This window comes from Calliopsis andreniformis, unplaced genomic scaffold (genome assembly GCF_051401765.1).
Source record: "Calliopsis andreniformis isolate RMS-2024a unplaced genomic scaffold, iyCalAndr_principal scaffold0022, whole genome shotgun sequence".
NCBI lineage: Eukaryota > Metazoa > Arthropoda > Insecta > Hymenoptera > Andrenidae > Calliopsis > Calliopsis andreniformis.
In genome coordinates, this window is record NW_027480432.1 from 3,005,717 (window position 1) to 3,020,975 (window position 15,259).

The 15,259-nt window shown below is 49.2% G+C and overlaps 1 protein-coding gene across 6 annotated transcripts in view; it reads left to right on the plus strand.

Moving 5' to 3' along the window:
* The window catches only part of Vn (membrane-bound neuregulin protein vein), a 176,824-nt gene that overhangs the window by 125,948 nt on the left and 35,617 nt on the right, over positions 1-15,259 (plus strand). The window lies entirely within an intron of this gene.

Here is a 15,259-nt window from a genome sequence, read left to right on the forward strand (position 1 = left end):
GTTCCGCGTCGTTTAGCCGGAAAGAGCTGACTTACGCCCGCCAGTGTTCCGCCACCGCGGGAGATCAATGAAATTATGGGAGCAGAAGGAACTCTGAACCTTTGGGTATCACGGGGAATATGTTTGTCGCGATAAAAGCACGCCACGAAATTCGGGAAAGAGAAGAATTACTAGAAACTGGTAGTTATTTGAACATGATGGCGCGTATAGCTGTACAAGTTTTGTCTCGGTATAAGTTTACTGGGACAATCAAGTCTCTATGAATTCACTTACATTGTTGTGTCTATTTAGATTCGTGGCATAGAATGAGTTACAAAGTTACTTATCAAGATACCACATGAGAACTTGAATTTACTTTTTTGAACTCAAGGGTCAATTTCAAGAAAAGCTGAGTGTCTACTAAACTTGTATCGAAACAGCTCTGTGTTCAATATTAGAAGCTACATATAATGTCACTATGCCAAATCGGCGGGAGATTAGAAACTTATTAAAAATAGAAAAGAATTTGATTTCCTGAAATTTGTGCCAGCTTTAGCAAAGAAAAAGTAAAGATCCGTATGTTTCCTCAGCGAAAAGCCGCGGTGGCCGTTTCGTGCTCAAGTTACGCGGAAGAAATCCTCGAGCGGTCAAATACCTGGCAGTGATAGGAAAAAGAGGCGGGTTTCTTTTGTGTTTGAGCGCACGCGTCAGCGTAGCCAGAAAGCATGAAATTGTTAAAACCGTGGCAGCGGCGGCGATCTATTTGCTTGCGAGCACAAGCTTACCGCCTCGGCGACGTCGTATCTTGGCGAGCTAGGCGCTTTCAGCGGCGAACAAAGAGCCGTTTTTCGAACCGGCGAATCGTTTCCTCGCCGAACCTTTAAACATTTTCAGCTCTATTCCTCTCGAAAACAAACATCGCTCTCACGTCGAGGCACGAGATTTAACGGCGCCCTGGGAGCTCAAAGAAGCTCTCTGGAAGCATCGACGGAAATGAGAGCGAGGAAAGAAAGACGAAGAGTTTAACGACAGAACGATGGATTAGCAACGGCGGGAGGCCAATGTCTTCAGTTAAACAGCGATCAGGCATACAACGATAAGGCGTAGAAAGGAGGGCGGAAGAAAGGTTGCAGCTCGCTTAATACTCTCGAAGGTGAAGAGACGAGAAACAGGGACAATTAGGAGCCGCGCGAAGGCTGACGGAATGACGAAATAGTAGTAATTACGAGCGGATGGTAAGCCCTTCTTCGTTGCGTCGCCTAGTCCCGCGGATGCCACGGTCGAGAGCGATAGCTGGCCCGTCGTCGCTTTGTTTTTCGAGGCATTGTTTCGCTGAGGCGCGCTCAACGTCGAGCCGTATCACGGCTACAGAGCTCGCAGTTCTTACGGAATTAATTAAAACCGGGGGCCGGTCGACTGGCAGATTCGCCTCGGATTACTGCCAACCGGAAAACGCTCCGACCCAACCCCGTCATCCCTGACTTACGATCCTTTTACCTGTTTTTTACGTTCCTGCGAGTTTTTCCGAAAGCTTCAACAGGAACAATTCTGTTCCTGGGCCCTCCTGGATTCCGTTACGACTCAGGCTTTACGACGATGGACACGGCGAGTCTGCTGTTAGCGGAATACGCTCCTGGGAGACGCTGATGGAACAAGTAGCTTAGCTTTAACGAGGAAGAGTTCGCGTTTGACGGACCTCTACCGACAAGGCAACTTCCTGCCGCGTTTTTATTAATATCTGCGTGCAGAACGTGTCATAACTCTACACGGCTTCGTCTTTCTAATAAAGATACGGAGCGTGCTGGCAGCACTCTCCGCGGTTCACGACTCGAAAGTGGCGTTAAGGACTGAGGAACGAGTCGAGAAAGAAGATTCGCGGGCGACGCGGAAAAGGCGCGATAAGCGGCGAGCGTCGCGTAAAACATTCACGATGCTATAACGAATAAAGTCTCCTGGAGCAGTTATACGGACCGTCATTTGTGCATTGTTTCGCGGGAGAGGAAGGCGCACCCTTGGAAACTCCCAGAGTATTTCGCGATGCCGCGCGGCCCGTCGTCGCGACGGCTCGCTGGATAAACAGCCCCGCTGCCGCAGAGCGCGGCACTTTGTCTGAGTATGTGCCGCTCAAACCACTTGCTTATACTACTTGCAGGGCCTCGCGGCGCATTGTACGCGCGCACTGGAGTTCGAGAGGGTGTGGGAAAAAATGGAGGAGCTCTTTGCGAGAGTGAAATGCACGAGAAGGTGTATAAGTCTCACTATACACAACTTGAGAATTCTGCAAGAACAGAGTGTCCGAGAAGCAGTAGTATAAGTTGATGAACTGTGGTCTGACTAGTGGCATTATCTACTTACAAAACAGAAGCGTTTTCTTTACTTCGTATATCTATCAAATGTTTCAAACTATATTTTGAGTTTTTGGGGAACATAGAAGATCTAAAATACTCTGTATAATTTCCTGCCAAGGGACGTCAAAGTAGTTTCCTTAATGGAGCCCTGTCTATTCCCTACCTGACAAATGAAGGGAATGCTCGCACGTATTCCTTCGAATATTAATAACCACATTAGTAGCGCTACTAACGATGGTAGGAATAGTGGAAACAGTATTTGCAGATAGTTTTTGCTGTCCAAAGTTCCGTCAGCTGTTCCGAAACTGGCCAGTCGAAATATTCCCGATAACGTAGCCAGGGTTCCTGTATTTGGATAAATTAAACGGAGCAGCTGTAGTAGCTCGTCCCAAAACGCAGGGATAATATTATGCGCGAAGTCTGTCGTGATGCAGCCTGGGTTGCCCCGACGAGGACGTTGCGTAACATTGAGAAACTCCGTTGCGAGAGAAACATACCTCCCGAGGCGACCCTTCGTTTAGACGAGCCCTTCGCGACCCTTCGCTCAGCTACCCGCATCGGGGCGTGCATTCTCACGATACAAACTTGCTCGAACTTGGAGGAACAGCCACGAATCTCGCAAGTAATAATTGCCGCCGAACCCGCGTACATCGCGCCCGATGCCGAATAAATCCGTCGCGTATATTTGCGTGTCGGTACACCTGTCGTTTCGCATCCCCTCGTTGATGGGCGACACGCTGGTCCCAGGGAAACTAGGAAGCTATGGGCAGACGCGTTCAGCTCGAAGCTCGCTTGACGAGCTTAGCCGTGTTTCTAAAGAAATTTTATTCTGCTCGTTCTTTGACTTCCATGAGATAGTGTCTTATTTGTTTTTGATGAGAAAGGTAGCGAGCAGGAGGTGGAAAGGTGTGTAGTTGAGTACAAGGGAGCGTTTAAACGTCAAACGCTTGTCTTCTCGATACTTCTACGATGCAAATTGACTAAATGCATATGCGATAAAAGCGTCGTTCATACGAGAAAGCGTACTCGTTATTCTCTGTTCGTGAGGGAGCAACGTTCCCCGCCAACTACTCGCTGGAGCTAACTTATATAAGAGCGGAACAACAGGCCGAAATTGTTACTTAATCGCGAGCACGTTTCACGAACAGGCACTCCGTCGAATTTCAATCGCGCTCACCGACCAATTCTGAGCGCAATACGATGCAGATGCAGGAACGGCGCGTGATTCAACCCCCTAAGTGTACCGCGAACATGCACAACGCCAGAGAGAGAAATTTCATATAAATACTTTTAGCTATGGTACGCTGATTTTGAATCGAGGGAAGTGGGAAAATGAAATTCTGACTTACTGATTGTAGGGAAATGGTCAATCTTCTTTTCCAAATAAATTGACACTCGAAGAGGATAAGTAGAGAATATTTAGTGCACTGTATTTCACTGAAATGTACAGATATTGTAGAAACATTTTACTGTAAAAATACAACTTATTTGAACTGTGTTTTCTCTAGCAAGTCTCAATGACTACTGCTGTCTGTTTTTCTGTATCTCAGGTCTGTGACTGGCTTGCGTTTTTCATTGGCTATTTAGGTTATGGAGATGGAAATGGGGAATATTCATTGGTGAACATTTACAAGGGTGTGACTCTACGGTGAAAATAGGAAGGGACTAAGATATAGATATACCTGCAATGTTCTTTCCGAAAATCCTCGCCCAGGGCGAAGGACCTTTCTTACCTGCCTGAGATCGTAAAACCCACCTTCACAATTTTCGATCTAAAACTGATATCAATATTCACCCACGTCATTTCTCTCCGCCACTTTTATAACCAACGAACGAAGGCACAGAAATGGCATGCTCAAAGCAGAAGAAATTACTTTTCCATTAAAGAATAAATAAGACTGTTGCAACTGGAAAGACGAGCGTTAATAGAATCGGACATCCTCGAAGACGGTGCTGCTGCTTTTTGTTCGCCTCCATTTGTACCGCGTCGCTAATTAGCTCGATGCGCAAAAGAACGATTTAATTATCAACAGAGATCTCGTTTTTAACGAGCCGCAAAGAAAAACGGGCATGTCGAAGTTGTTCGCTGCTCCAGACGCCGCAACAGTGTTCCAATTTTTTGAGGCCACAATTTCAACCTGACACAAACATTTTCGCCACGACCTCAGTCCTCTCCTATTACACCTTCCCTTGGGTCATTATCTTCGCCCAAGATAAATGAATAGAATAATAGAAGCGAATCCAGGGCATCGTGAACGCGAAATTCGAACGCCAGATAAAGCACCGATTTTCCTCGCGGAACGAAGACACGCGAAATCCTCTTCCAGGCTAGACCAATCCAATTGCCAGATCAGAGAGTTGATGTCCCGAAAGCCGCTTGAATTTTCACCAGAAAACTCGTCTCCCTCGCGAGAGACGTGAGTTTGAGTGACCAGGGAAAGCACCCTCTATGACCCAGCTCCATCGACGTGTTTCTTTTTCACGATAACCGACAGCGACGCGTGCGTCAGCGACTGCATCGGGAACGACTGCTTCGAAACTTATAACATATAGAATTTGTATGAAGCCAGACGCGCCAGCTCGTATTCCACCTACCATAAGATCGTGTTGCCAGCTGGAGACAGGCTCCGATATATGGTACTCCAGGAAAATAGATAGCCTGACAAAGCAGCAGGTTTTACCACGATTTTCTTTTAAAACGAGTACAAATTAAGGCCGCTTTTCGAACCTAAATACTCGTCAGTAATCCCCGTGTTCCATTCCATGCCAGCCAGCACGTGAACGCGCGCAGACCGTGGACAGTGCTGTCGCTGGTAATCCGATGTTCTTTTATTTCGGTCGATTAACGATCAGTTCCACTGCCATCCAATTGATACGCAGGCGGCACCGATGCGCGGAATATTCGAACCTGGTGCAGTCTACCGATCAGTCCCCTGTCAGCCGAGGATCTTATCAGCGATCGAATCGAGGGACGCAGCGGTTTTTGTGACCAGCTACAAAACAGCGAGAACGTCGAGCGTGGTGGAATCGGCGTTCCCCGAGGGAAAAAGGGAAACACGATGGACGCGCCACGCCCGAACATTATGCGCTTTTCCCTGCAATTTTTTCCAACTTCTTTTTCATTTTCTGGCATTCCCGATGTACTCTCTTTTTTCGCCGATTGATGGGAGCGAGTTATCGATCATGCGCCATCGGAAACTATCGCGCTCGTTAATCTGTCGGACCAGCGACGGACTCATTCCACTGATCGAGGATCTCCATTTGTCGCCGCCGCGATAACCTCGGTTTCTCTCCGATTCTTCGCCAGTAACGAATTAGCGTGGCCCAGGAGAAAAACTGGACGCAAATTTCGTAACATGTTTAATAGAGAGGCTGAAATCGTGGCCTGTCGTCGCGGTAACCTCGTTAATGGAAAACTATCAACGTCGGCGCTAATTTTCCATCCGAAACGTCAGAGAACTCATTCGTAGAGGGTCCTTTCGAGCGTTCCCGCGGGAGAGTCGCGTTTTCTCTGAAAAGAGTCGCTACAAAGCGCCTGGATAGCGCTGCTTGAACATTTTCGTAGGCTGGGCGGTTATTTCGACCTCGTGGGCGAATTCGACGGGCGGTGCAGCGAGCAGCTGATGAAATCGTTTGCCAAGGAAAACTAATTACTGGTGTTTATGCGAGAAAGGCGGCAGAACGGGCAGATATTTAATATTCTCGCTTTGAATTGGAGCGTGCCGCTCGACACGGCCCACTCTCGCGCTATAATTACGGAAAAATGCGCCGTCGAATATCGATGAGCGTTTGTTAGCGGCAATTTCTTCTGTTCTGGGTCGCGCGCGCACGTTCGATTGCCTGTTAAAATTTTATTCCACCCCCTCGATTCAATTTTCGGCCGTATCGCATCTAAAATAATTGCCGGTACGTATCATTGATCAACATTCGATATTCGCCCGAAAAGCTGGGAGTACGTGACTCCAATATTTGTTCACCGATTAAGTATCGAACAAGAGGGCTTCTCTTTTTCCCTCCGTTCTGCATTCGTTTAAGAAGATAATATAGAAAGAGAAAAACGCGAGCTGTTCTGTCTCAGTCCCCAGGCTAACGATAATAAATCGCACGTACACCTCGCCCAGTATAACTCCTCGCCCTAGACGAGCATTTAAGATAAATTGCGGTCATGCGATCAGAGGTATGCGCGGAAGGCTCGCGAGCGGCCGCAATGAAAACGTAATGTTTGATTAAACTGTCAGGATTATCTGGATTTTTCGATCGACAAGGAGCCTGCCTCCACCGTCGAAGACAAATGACCAGCGAGCTGCACGGCATTCGGTTTGTTGTCGCCCTCGCGTGACAGACAGAAAGCCCATTACTGAATTACGCGGCTACAGACGGCTGTGCGTTGTTTAAAGCTCGCAGGAGGATCGATGAAACGCATCGAATCGCGAGCGTGTTCTGCGCGCTCGTTCCCCGATATTAGGGCGTAAATAACGCTGGAGGGTATCTAAACAAGAAATCTACCTCGGGCTGCGCGCCCCCGAATTCCTTCCTCGCGCACAAAGCGTCGAGGGATTCTAGAGCGACGACGCAGCGAGGGAGGAGACGCTCGCGGAACTTTGATCGCGAGCGGTCGTCTACGTAGAAAGATGCACGGAAGAAGATACGCACGGCTGAGTGCCCGGTTAGATGCAGAGAAGTGCATTTCCCTGCAGTAACCCCGGACGGCACCTGGGGGTGCAATCTCCCTTTGCCTGGCGCCACGTCGTTGCGAGGCAATCCACGCAAGAAGATAGAAACTCGTGTACTGCCGGCATCTCGCGCAACTACACGCGCTTCCGCTCACCCCCTGACGCCCTTCTGCTTCTCTTCCAATCGTTACGTCACGCGAGACCGCCTGCCGGAATTACCCTCGGGCCTCTGACGTCCTGGGGCCCGCGAGACCGCAGATTTCTCTGCACGAGCAGGAATCGCTCGATCGAGACGCGAACGTTGGAAGGAGGTCGGCGAAGCAGAGTGGAATTTGTGGGGGATTGTTGAGAGATTAACTTTAAATCTTAAATTTATAATATTCCTGAGGGTTGGTTTTAAGGAGCTAATCCTTGCACTCTCAATTTTTTCCAGTTTTCTTGCAGAAATTTCCTGCTATTTTAATCCACTGTAGTCGAAATTTTCAGTAATAAAATTATCACCTACGTATGGTTGACATATCAGTGAAGGTGTTAAGCTTACTTAAGAATGTCGAGTGTGCTTCGACATAGGAGCAGCTGCGAAGAGAAGTGATATCGAGTCTCCCTTGAAACAGGAGTCCAAAGGGTTAAGAATCGAGGAGTCTGCAGGCTTGGTCTCGGAGCAGCTGCTCTTGCGAATTGAGTCGATCGAAACGAGCTCGGAAGACCGTGACGCGATCCATTATTAGCCGCGGAAGCGGGAATCATTAGCTGGGTGGATGTGCCTCGGTGACGATGAAAGGTTTTCTACCGGCGCGGCGGAACTATAAGCCCAGGAGCCGTATGAAACACGATTAAAGCCGTTTCGCACCGTGGGTGCTGTTCACGGATTGATTGCGGGATCAATTTTAATCACTTCCGCTCAACATCTATACCGCGACGAGTTACACAATCTAATGCGTCCCCTATTAATTTCAGAGTAGTCATTAGCTTCGTGCCTCCCCCTTGGCCCCGCTCGCGCCGCCAGGACCAACGATCTATCACTATATTCCACAATATTGTCAGGATTCAATAAAGCAAACGAGCTGTTGATTCGATACTCGCGATTCGCTATTTCCCACCCGATTGAATCCACTCGATCAGGATGATTAGACTTCCGAAACGACGGACAGCGTGTCGGACAACGACATGATTAATTGGCCCGTCGCTTCTCGCGTAAACGATGGCGCGAAAAATGCTGGATATCCCGTCATCGCTCGCCGCGGCTCGAGGAAAAGAAGTCCAGGATAGAATGCTCGAATACCAGGGAAATTGCTGAGATTAATAAGACGCTCTCGAGCTGCTGAAGATAGACACCGAGGAGGAAGAGAGCCCTCTAGCGAGAAGGCGTGGAAAAGAGCGTTAAAGGAGGCTAAAGGAAGAGCGTGAAAAAGAAAACGTTTCGACGCCGGCGCAAATCGAATTCCATTCTTTCCCTCGGCTCTTTACTAAATAGAACGACTTTCACAAATTTCACTCGGAATTCTCGTTGAACTCGTTCCCTAAAAATACTCCGCCCTGACAAACTGAAACGTGATTTCGAAAAATCCTACTTCCACAAATATTGCTCGGAACGACGGGAGCTGGAAACTCGAGGAAAACCGTGTCTCGCTAATCTCGTGAAAGCCAACGAGACGGCGCAAAGTGGGGCGAGATCGGACGAGATTTCGACGAGAAGACAACGCGGAAGCAGCGTTCCAGATTACGTTTCCTCGACAGAGGGTCTTTTGACGTCGGCCCAGCTCTCGACACACATCTCGTTAACAATGTATCGCGGCCTGTCGCGACCCGAGATAGCACGCCGCGATTCGGAAGCGAGGGCATGTGCGTCCGAGGGGTAGCAGGCGTTTTGTGTCGGCCGATCCGAGCCGAGCGGAAAGCGGGGCACGCGGAAAGGCAGAGAGAGGCTCGTCCGTAAAAACAGAGGAAGAAGGGCGGGCAGGGGCTGTCCTTAAGCGCACAATCGCGTGCATCCCTCCGCTTCCCCTGGTGCCCTTCCGCGCGCATTCATCGGCAAAATGTCGTTCCTCATCGCGCCGTTACATCGTTGAATGAATTCTCGAAAGAATTCGTGCGGCACGACAGAGCTGGCCCATTGTTTCCAGACTCTTTGAATCCGCTCCGCGGCACGATTTTCGTTCCGCTTCTTATTCTCTACGTTCCTTTTTTCCGCCCCTCCCTTTATCTTTGACCGTGTTTCCTAGCGCGAGGGCTGCCAGCGAAATTCGTTGTCCGTGTCCCCGTTGTTTCACTTTGGATTTCGACGTTGCAGCGAATTAAGTAGTTCTCTTCTTCCTATTCTAGCTCGCGAGCTCTTCAAACAGGACAAGAGGGATCGGTCGCGCGAAACGAGTCGGAAATCTAGGTCACCCAGAGAGAGGCTGGCAGTCTCCTCGCGCGATAACGAAAATTACGAATCGATTCGCGCGACAGCCCTCCGCTTCAGGGCGAATTAACTCGAACGCATTATCTCAAGCTGTAGAGGAGGGGCGAGACTAATGAAAGACAAACAGCCAGGCCGAACAAGCTCGTGCATGTGCGCTTTGTTTGCGCACCTAGCCAGAGAAAAACGGAAGCTGCGCGAATCCTGCGGGCTGCCTGAGGAACCTCGCGTCTGCCAGCCTCTACTCTCGACTCCTAGTTCGGACACAACAGCCTAGCAAAATCGTGTTATCGTATCGCGCCCGCATACCAGTCCGTATGCATTTTAGTGGAAATTCGAGTGTCTAGTGCGCCAGGACAAAGGAGGATCGCTGACAGCGCGCAGAGAGGATGAAACCGTGGTCGCGACGTCCCTGGACACTGTAATGACCAGCGTTACCGATACCGAATGTTCGTGGAATCGTTACCGAAATCTTGTTCACTGGCCACTTGGTGGGTCTGTAAATTGGAAACGCGATAGGATTGGTGGTAGAGGAGAAACAGAGGGAAACGTGGCGGAGAGGAGCTGTCGATACGGCAGAGGAACGGGTAAATAAAAATTCATGGTAGATCGAGGCGTCGAAAGTGGAAGAAATACGATATATCCGGCAGGCGAGCGTTTCGGTTGGAAAGAAAGGGGACGTAGCTCCAGGCGATTTTCCACTGCTCTTAGAAGGATCGGTCTTACGTTCGTACCCTTTAATCTTCCTCCCAGCTTTTGTGGCCGAGCCTGTAAATCGCGAGGCTCGTACGAAGCAAAAACTAGGGGCTTAAAATCGCGCCTAGAGGTGGAGCTGGGGGAAGGGTCGTGATAACGCGCAGCGAATTCGGAATTCCACGGAGGATCGAACGTTAGCGGGGGTCAGCAATATCGTGGCCTTATTGAATCGTGCTCCCTTCTGCGATACGATTGAATACACGCGGAGGATGTCTGAAAAATAATCTAAACCGAATCGTTCGTCGAGCAGCCACCTCTCTCGGATTCCCTCTGGAGTATTGCGCCGGTCGTTCGCGAATTTCATATCGGGCAGACGCTCCCGTTTTATGGGCTACGCCCCGCGTCCTTACGGGTTCTTATAAACCAGAGTGTCTTCGAAAATTCCTCTCGAAGCGATATTCGCCCCTGGGAAACGCGAAACGTTAACTGTCTTCCTGTCGCGGAATCGTGGCTCCGAGACGACCCTATTGGGCGGTCTGTCCGAGTATGAGGGGAGGAATATGTCCGTCTACTGAGCAACGCGTTTAATAGGGCAATAGTTCTGTGAATTATAGGGGGACGCTATCGCGAACAATCGTCTAGAGAATACAGAGAAAGTGAATAAAGGCGTTTCGCTCGGAATGATCAATTTGAAGCTTCTGAAGTGTAGGAATACTTAGAAATGAACATAGAAGAATAAAGCGTACACTATTTGTCAAAAGTACGAGACCGGCTCATTCCTTATTACTTTCTACTATATTATCTAATGTGAACCAACACTTTTTATCTTCACGTACATTGAATATAATAGCTTTTTTATTTTTATATCTCTCTTTTTATATACTAAACTCTCAGCAAGTCATTTATAGATACTCTCTTGTTAACTGGATGGACTTGGCCAAACACTTTTAACCAGCACTGTACTTTTTAATAACACTTATGCCTGAGAAGGTGTCCCTTCCAGAAAATGCCACTCCTTTCGCGAAGAACGTCGAATTTGATATAAAATGGTTCCACGTTTACAGAAAGTGAACCCTGACAGAGACACAGGGTCGAAGTTAAACGTTGAGGGAAAAATCCTAGAGGGGAGGACTTATGAAGCGCGTCGAAGGAGCGACGAATTCTGTAGTTGCATCGAGAGGGCAAGCCCGAGCTCGGCCAGTTGTTTCCGTTGATGGAAAGTTCTCCCGTCGAAACTCTTAGCCGTTACTCTTTGTAGCGGAAATCCTCTTTGCGAGGATACTCGTTCCGACCCGGGAAAAGGCAGCCTTAAAAAGACTCGCGAGAGGTGTGTCCTGGGCGAGCGATGTTCTTATCCGTAAGTTCTCTTCGCGAGGACGCGACGCGTCTCCCGTGAAACTTTAACGAAGTTGACGAAGGCGTGTCGTTCGTTTCCGAACACGGTGGGAATGATAAAGGATATCGTCGACGCGGACGAAACCCTCTGCATACACTCGATAAACGTCGCTCCCGATCTCACCCTATCGTTCCCGAAACGTGGCTGCTCGCCCCGTCCATGGAATCGTTGCCTCTTCCACTCGTTTGCCTTCGATCAACAACAGAAAGACGCCGTCCCATAAAGTTAATTTCGTTTCCTCGAGGCACGTCGAAGACGTCTCATAAAAGTCGCTTCCGTGGCGGTGAAACAACAGGAACAACGTTCCTCCCCTGTGCGACGGAATCTGCGACGTGTGTGCGAGACGGTCTGTCTGCGTTCCCTCCCCCCCCCCATCCCAGGAGTCTTCCTTTTGCACGGTTTGCGAGATCTATTCAATTTACTTTTTCTAGAGGCAGGAAGGAATCTACTCGAACAAAGGAAAAGAACGTACGGGTTGCTCGCGAGGGGGTGGGATGCAGAAGGTTGGAGGAGGAACGGCTGGCCGGGGAGAAAAACTGCAGGCAAAGGGGAGGGAATTTCGCTCGGTAAAGCACACGTGGAGAACCGTCGACGGTGCTTAAAGCTCAGAGGGTCCTTTGAAACTTTACAATTTCATTCTTCGAGACGTGGACGAGCGCGAAGATTCCGCACGGCTCTCGTCCGGATTTTTATCTTACCTCTTTGGACGGCGGCCGACTTTTTTCGCCGCCTCCACCCCCGTCTCAAAGGACACCGACACGGTCACGTACCCCGAATCATTTTACCCCCGCCGTGGCCGTGTAACGCGCGAAACGTCGAGTTAAATCCACTTACGCGAGCCCGTGGCTCGTATTAGCCGAATACCGCTGGAATACAAAGAGGGGAAAAGGTCGTCGAAGAAGAGGCGAAGAGGTCGTGTACGCGATCCGATTTCGCGACAAGTCGGATACTTCTCCTGTCCAGAATGACCCGCACGTATCCTCACGATCGAACCGCGATATTTGGGGCAGAAAATAGAGCAATGGAATCACTGATTCGTCGACAGATCTATTAGGGCAATTATATTCGAATTATTAGCGCCGCTGTCTGACTATTTTAGGACGCTATTAATGCGAATTAATTCTGGCTGAAAGCCTAGCTATTCTGATTCAGACAGATTCTTCGTCGGTCTCTTCGTCTCTCTAAATAGGGGAGTATGATTTGTGGTTGAAGAGCAGTGATGAAATTTTAATATCGAATACAGGGTTTGGCGAAAGTAGTACTGTCTGATGATAAGTCAGACAGTTTAAGAAGGAACTTTAGAACGCAAGTTTTAGTAAGGATAACTTTTTATCCTTGCAAATATGTGAATTTTATTTTTGTTTTCTGTGCATCATACTGAGACCTAAGGGTAATTGAAACAACGTCACCAAGTGAAAAGCAGTCACATAATTCACCCTCCCGATTTTTTCTCGGCCAACATACTGTTCTAGGTATACCACGAGCGAAGCAGATTAAAAGTTTCGTCATTTGGATGGCTTTCACGCGAGGTACTCGAGTTTTCATCGCAATTTTCGTAGCACGCTCGAAGAACTAACAACTCGTGTTTCATTCCTGAGATAGGAACACGGCAGGGGAAGAACACGCTGTGTTACAGCACCATGACGATAACACAAATAACCCTCAGATCCCCTAACAAGAGTTCACAAGCGATACACGGCAATTCCAGCTTCTAATTGTCAAAGGCAACCTCGATAAAAGAGTATGATCACTGACGCTTGAAAAATATATCGACGTTAATCGCTATCGGTGTCAAAAGAGGCTCGCACAGTGACGTATCGGCATAGAGAATCGCGATGGGAAACAACTGTGCCGGGGCTATCTAAACGCGGCCACGACACCGATTGATGTTACATCGACAGAGATAATGGTGTCCAAACAATGTTGCGCATCAAAAGCGGCCGACGTTAAAACTGTTTGTTGTCGCAAGCGCTTTGCCGACGATGGCGCGTCGCTAATGAGACAATTTCATTCGTGGGGGAAATTCGCGTCGATCGAGCGGTCGCGTCACAGAGGGTGGAAAAGCTAGTCGACTATTTAGACCCGCGAACCATTTCACTTTTCCCTCTTTTCAAGCCCTCAACAAATTACCGCAACATACAAGCTCAAAAAAGAGTCCTCGCTTCGAGTAAATAAAAAAGAGAAAAATCGTAGCAAAACTCGCAACAGATTTCCCAGAGTTTACGACATCGTCGCAGCGACAGCGATATTGGAGTCGAAAGGCAGCGTTACGAATTTCAGGGAATACAAACTAGCTGGCGATCGAGGGCTGGCGCTGGATTCAACGCTCGCCAGGCTGGAGATAAGCTTCTTCCACTTGGAACCTCGAGGAGCATCAGCGCCGGATTTTCATTGTATCCCAGCGCGCGATGGCGGGGGAGGACAAATTCAAAACCGGCCGAATCGATATAGCCGCGATTCAAACTCGATTCTCGCTCTCATCTAAACTTTGCCTCCCTTTTTCTCCCGCCATTGTTAACCCTGTTTCACTTGAACACGAACTTTCGCATTCCGCGAGATTGCTGCGCCCTATTCGTTCGCGCCTCGGGAAAGAACTCGGCTCCGAGGGAAGGAGATCAAACTTTCACGATTCGCCTTCGAAAAACCCGGGGAACAACAACAGCAGGCTTCAATTAACTCGAGATCCGTGGCAATTCGCACGCTGAACCTTCCTCCGTGCATTTTCCGCCGAGCACTCCGATAGGCGGCAGAGATTGCGGGTGAAAAAGCCGACGACAGCGGGGAGCAACTGTTCCGCAGGGATTCTTGTTTCGAAGGGAGAATTAAAATCCCGATTCGCCCCCGTTCCAGTCGGGTCGATGGCGAGCGAAAAAAGAGAAGAGGTCTCGCCGCGAAATGTCTTTGGCTCGTTAGGGACCTAACGAGAAGAAACGTGGATAGTCGTGGAGTCGCTGAAAAAGCGGGGGAGGATAAAGCCGGGAGCACGAGCTGCTCGAGAGCTTTTCGAAGTTGAAACTACGCTCGGTAATACCGAGCCAACCGAATGGTCGAGTACTAATCCGACCGTAATAATGGTGTACGCGGCCAGGCCGCGAGCTCATCTCGCTGCTTCGTCGCGCTCCACTCCGCTCCGCTATTACTGGGCTCCCTCGTTCGAGGAGGAGTCTCTTTCGAACTCATTATCCTCGAATGACCCTGCCCGAAATACCTAAGCCTTGTCGCGAAGGCACTCCCTGCGCGACAAACCTGTGGAGAGGATTCAGTAGAGGGAGTAGAGAACGTGAGAGGGTTTCCTCAGGAGGTTAGCGGTTTGTGAAATGAATGAAATGATTAATAGGTCGGCGCTCGCGACAGGAAAAAATAGCTGACTAACTGGTGGCGCATTAGAGTTTGAACAGCGGCGAACGGCAGTGAGGAATTACAGGTGGCCAGCGTGCGCGGTTCCCCGTTAAAATTTACACGACGCTTTATGCATTCGCCGCGAGAACGCAGACGGAATCCATAAACTGCTTGGCTCTCTAGAAAATTATTCGTCCCGCGTTCCGCGATGCCTGTGTCGCCCGATTCCCGATGTTCTCGTTAACATGGAGGGTCGGGGCAGATCTGGTGGAGAAAGTATACGCGAGAAGGAGAGCTTAGAACGGGGAATGTTTCAAGCTCTTCATAAATCCGCTGGTTTCTCGCGTTCGCGGGTTTCCTCCTTAGCGACCGTTCCAATTTGCATACCAAAGACTAATCCGCGAGCGAACCCGATTGAAATGAAAAT